The sequence below is a fragment of the Myotis daubentonii genome, chromosome 4 (genome assembly GCF_963259705.1).
Source record: "Myotis daubentonii chromosome 4, mMyoDau2.1, whole genome shotgun sequence".
Taxonomy (NCBI): domain Eukaryota; kingdom Metazoa; phylum Chordata; class Mammalia; order Chiroptera; family Vespertilionidae; genus Myotis; species Myotis daubentonii.
The window spans coordinates 98,565,882-98,571,994 of NC_081843.1; positions in this window are offsets into that span (position 1 = coordinate 98,565,882).

Sequence of the window (6,113 nt, forward strand, 5' to 3'; positions counted from 1 at the left end):
TTGGTTAAAAATATTATTTAGATTTCAAGTGTTTAGATGATGCATCATAGAACTGTACACTTGAAACCTATACTGAATTTTTCAATGGTTGACCAAATTAGACTTGAGTAAGTTCACTTTCTGTCAACTGTCTATATGTATCAATCATAGAGTTAGTTATGCATTTTAGTATCCACATAAGACCAACTATAGGCTTATTTTCACTTATATGCTACAATTTATTGATATTGTCATTATTTTCAGTTCTCAAAGTGGAATAAATATCTAGAAAAATTTTCCTAAGGGGAGGTTTACAAATTTCTCTTCATCACTTTTAATAGTGGCTACAGAGAGGCAATGGGGAAAAAAGGGGGGACCACTGTAATACTTTCAACAATAAAGATGAATTAAAAAAATAATGTTTTTTTTTTTAAAAAGAATATATGTGGTAAAACACCTGGGTCTCCATGTCAAATGCATTGTCAATTGTTTAGTCACAGGACAAATTAGCAAGATTTGTCCAAGCAAGGCAAAGTGCAGTGGGGAAATTTTGCCTATTCACCCATCTTAGTTCTATTTCTCCCCACCCTCTATGCTTCCTTATTAAGCTTCTTTTACACTCAGTACTCCTGGGACTTTTCTCTCCCTTTCCCCATAACAGTTTTCTAAGGGAACAGAAATTAAAAAGAGGGTATAATTCATTTTGAGTGTAGATAATTGCAGAAGAGCAGCATTTCAAAGAATGCAGAACCCAGTATTTTAAAACGCAGAGCACAGATATTTTTTTTAAAATGCTGTTTCTCCTTAATAAATTGAAGGATGATTTTCTAAATTATAGGAAAAATACCAGAATAGAGAATGTTGATAGTAATTTTCTCTTCCTTAGGTCTTGCATTTTTAAAGGGAACAATCCCTTTATAGGATACAATGGGCCCATTTTCAGTAGATGTTTAATTAGAAGTTGCTTTAATTTTCCAAATGTAAAACATTTTAATCATTCCTTATAATAAGCCCACAATATATTGCGTTCCCTTATTTTGAACCTAATCAATGAAGTAAAAAATAATAACAAATATGTGTTGACTTTAAGTCCTGAACTCCAAGCCCATTTCTCTACTGAGGCACAGACCTCTCTTGTCTCCATGTTTCCACATGCAATTTCCTATGGGTGTTTCAAGTATAACATTTCTAAAATGACTCCTACTGGTCATCATCCCTTCATCTTTTTCATTTTTTTTCCCTATGTATTTTTAAAGCTCATTCAGTGGTCATTATTGTCTAAGTTTATTTTCTTGCTCTGTCAAAAGTTGTTATGAGTATTTTGTAAAGCATTAATTTTTTATGAAGGCAGACAGCTACATCAACTCACTAGGATCAACATGGCTACTTTAAAGAATGTACAGCACAGGCTAAATAAATTTCACAAGTGGATAGAAAAGAAGAGGTGTGATGGAGACAAAGCCAAGATCCCCCCACCCAGGGCTTTCTCATTTAGAGGTTATTCATGGACAGCAAATGTTTTGAAATATAACACAGTTGATAATATTCCTCCTATTTTAAATTCAGTATTGAATACTTCTGTCCAATAGTAACCTCAGTTTCATATATTTTTTAAGTTTGGAATTCTTCCTGAACTGTACCTGTAGGACTATTAATATGTATTTCAATGTGAGATCATTTTGTGAGAAGTTGCAGAGAAGAGAGGATGCCCTCTCCTTTATAGCATTTATGTACTTATAAATATTCCTGTAAATATCTCCTTGGAAGTTCATTCAGCAGGGGTGGCAATTACTTGTCTACCAAAAATTTGCATACAACATGATAAACAGAACCTGCAGATGAACCAAATGGGAAATCAAAATTCTCCTAGAAAGTATTAAATTACAGTAAAGAACTTATTACAGTGCATCTAATCTCTATTTGAAGACTGTCATTTCTCTACAGCACAGCCACAGAACAAATTAACCCAAACTGATGCTCCAAATGAGAAGCTGTGTGGATGTGTTTATGCCTAATAATGTCTTCAGCTTTGGGTGGTAACGCCCACCTGGGCAAAGTCATTTCCACCTCTGCCTCCTCCCGTACATTAATTATGTAAAGAGGGTTTGCAAGCCTATCTGGGAATGTTTAGCTAAGTAAACACTGCATCTTATAAATTCCTACAATCTTCTCATTTCCTGTCATGTACGTGCTAATGTAAATCTTGTAACTCAGGTTTTCAAGTCACTCCATTTTTTGACTTTACATAATGATTCTTCTAAGCATTTGACAAAATTTGCAAATTGTTTTCTATTTTAAAACTTATTTTTAATTGTTGAATTGCAAAACTGATGTATACTTATTACACAATTTGCAAATTATCTTTTTGAGGATAAAGTGCACAACTCTTCTTGTATCATACCATACATCATTTATCACAATACGTCCAATGGTAAACTTCCTGTGATTTTCTTTATAAGACTTCCTACTCCCTCTTTTCCCACCCTCCCTCTTTCTTTCATTTTCTCTTTCTGTTTCACTTTTCCTCGTTTACATATATTTTTCCCTACAATCTGCTTCTTTCTTGGACATTCTTTAATTTTCTATCTCATCCTCATTTGTTATTGTTCTCTCGCTCTGACTTACACACACACACACACACACACACACACACACACACACACACACCATGATTATTCTTATACTGAGGAACTCTAGTTGCCTTCATAAGAATTCCTAACACGCAGAAACCGGTTTGGCTCAGTGGATAGAGCGTCGGCCTGCGGACTGAAGGATTCCAGGTTCGATTCCCGTCAAGGGCATGTACCTGGGTTGCGGGCATATGGAGATGTGCAGGAGGCAGCTGATCGATGTTTCTCTCTCATCGATGTTTCTAACTATCTATCTCTCTCCCTTCCTCTCTGTAAAAAATCAATAAAATATATTAAAAAAAAAGAATTCCTAACATTTCTTATTTTGATTACATCTAGACATGTTAAGGCAGTTGTTGTTTTCAGTTGCTGCTTTTAAGGAAATATTTTTGTCCATTATGTCTTCTAACTGTGTTTTCTGATATATATGAAAACTAGTTTCTTATACAAAACTTTTCATGGATCCTACTTTTATATAATGCTCCTTACATTAGGTAAACTTAATAAAAGAAAACTAAAAGTCACGACAGTGAGCAAGTTTATTTGTTCTCAATTTCAGAAGTAATTCTGCCAGCATTTCACTACATGAGGAGTATTTTCTGTTAGTTTGTGGCAATTAAATTTTCCCAGATTAAGGAAGTGGCTTCTATTATTATTAGTTTGTTATTAATTCACTTGTTTGTTGTTTATAGCTGTGGATTTTATTTAATATGCTTCAGCATTCATTTTGTTGTTGGAAGTTTTTATTAGCTGTATGATAAACACATTCTCAATATAAATAAAATATTTCAATATGGGTTATAATTCTTTTAAAAAGTTCTGTAAAACCAACTATTATTCTATGTAGAATTTTGCATATATATTTCACAGTTTTATTTTTCTAAATTTGTAGTGCTCTATCTCTGTTGTTTTAAGCTTAAGATTTGCTAGTATATAAAATATTTTGAATTACTATCTTTTTTTTAAAGATACTCAACTATGATTTTAAAGTACAAGAGAATTATTCAGTAGAATGATGTCATTTTGATATGAGCTTCTCTATCTATAATGGACAAAGTAAAGACACACACACAAACACACATTCATCTAATGCAGGGGTGGGCAAACTTTTTGACTCGAGGGCCATAATGGGTTCTTAAACTGGACCGGAGGGCCGGAACAAAAGCATGGATGGAGTGTTTGTGTGAACTAATACATGTTAACACTGCTGCTGGTGAAGGAGCGGAGGGGAGAGCAAGAGAACCCTCCGCTCTTTCGACTCCGCGGGCCGGATAGAACAGCCGAACGGGCCGGAACCGGCCCGCGGGCCGTAGTTTGCCCACGGCTGATATATAATATATATAAAGTAAATCCCATTGCATTTGTTGTGTTGATTGATATAATTATTTTTTTTATCTTTTAACTTTGCATTTACCAATTTTGTTTTTTATCTTCCCCTCTTTTTTTAAGTTGATCCAATTTCCTTTTTTGTCCCCCAAAAGTAAACATTCTAGTCCAGCCGGCATGGCTCAGTGGTTGAGAATTGACCTATGATCCAGGAGGTCACAGTTCGATTCCCAGTCAGGACATATGTCCTGTTTATGTGCTTGATCCCCAATGTGGGGCATGCAGGAGGCAGCCAATCAATGATCCTCTCTCATCATTGATGTTTCTATCTTTCTCTCCCTCTCCCTTCCTCTCTGAAATCAGTAAAAAAAAAAATATTTTTAAAAAGTAAATATTTTATTTATTTTCCCACAAATTATATATCTTTAAATGTGTCTAGATATGAGTGTATTTTTCATCTCTGTTTACAAATCTGGAAAATTATCCACCATTTATGCCTTTGAATAGTCCTTCTTGCCCACTTTCTCTTCCCATTTTCCATATAAATAAGAGTTTCCAATGATAAAGCCACAGACTTTTTTTGTTTTAATCTGATTTCAGAAATGGCATTCCATCATTTCTGTAGTGTTCTAGTCTTTAAAAGCTAGTCAAAGAAGTCCAGCCCATACTCAAGGGATGAATAATACATTAGGACAGGAGTCCAGGACAGGAATCATTTGGGGTCCTGGTAGAGATTGCTTACAACGATAAATTATTTAATGATAAGAATTTATCTCTGAAATCTATGGCCCATTCACATGTTTTCATATGTAATAGAACTGATATTTTTGTAGCCTTATCTGATCAAAAAGTGTCATGATGTTCTTGTAACAGAAAAACAAACTTTAAGGTTTATTTTAGCTCATAAAGTTTCACATGTAGCAGGCAAACACTATAGCATAAATCATTCCTATCATGTCTTTATTTTTAACAAATCTGATCTCTGAAAGGCTGAGGAAATTTTATTATTCCTGACAAATATCAGCTATTTACCAAGGTATACTTGTATTACTAAAAGGATTTGATTTCCTTATTTTGATATGGATTTCACTCTGGTAGAGTACTTGTTTGGATATTCATTTGAGTTATTTTCACCAACTCCCCACCCACCTCCAATTCTCAGAAAGAAACTAAAGCACATAGCTGAAGCTGTTTGATAGTAACTTTTAATTTTCAGTGAAAGTCCACACAAAAACTTTGAAAAAATAGTGTAGTTTAGTGCTCTACTTTCAATACAAAGGATATACAAGATATATGCATGATAAGATTTATCAGATCATAAGTCAAATGTAATAAAATGATAAAATAAATAAGTGGAAAAGGTATATAACAAACTCTCAAGAGCAGAAATGGTAACATGACTATAGACAGCATGAATGCATCTTGAATCTAGACTTTGTCCCTGGGCCTCTGAACAATGGTCATATCAACTATAACAGTTAATCTAACTCAAATCTCTAAGATCTTTACATAAAATTGAGATATAAAAAAACACACCCTCATAATGACTGAGGTTAACTTTTGCATAAGACCATTGGGTTTCAGGCACAGTGTGAATTTTAAGTTTGGTCCATTTGTATGTTTTATTTTATGTTTTCACCATGAGCCTTTGGCATCCCTGAGTCTCCACTCCATGCATTCCATACATTACATGCATGGAGCTTTATATCTAAAATTATAATGATTGCAAAGAAGTGCAGGCAGATTAGTCATTAAAGTTTATATATTTGGAAACAAAGATCATGACAGACTTTTTACCATTTTAAATAAATGACTAAAATACTAAATATGTCTTGGTCTACCTTTTGCTTATCCTCAATTGTGGATATGATAAGAAACTCAGAACAAGGTTGCTGCTATAGTAAATGAGCACCAACTCATTGGCATCTTACTGTTCTGTAGGTTATAAATCTCACTGGCTAAATCCAGATGTCAGCAGGGCTTTCTTCTTTTTGGAGTTTCTTGGAGAGAAGCCCTCTCCTTGCCTTTTCAAGCTTTTAGAGTTGGTCTCCAGTCCAGGTCTAACAGCCATCTTCTTCCAGCTCCAAAGTCAACGGAGAGGGTTGGAGACCTGCTCTCCTGACATCACTCTAGCCTCTATGTCTGTCATTACATCTTATCCTACACTAATACTTCTGC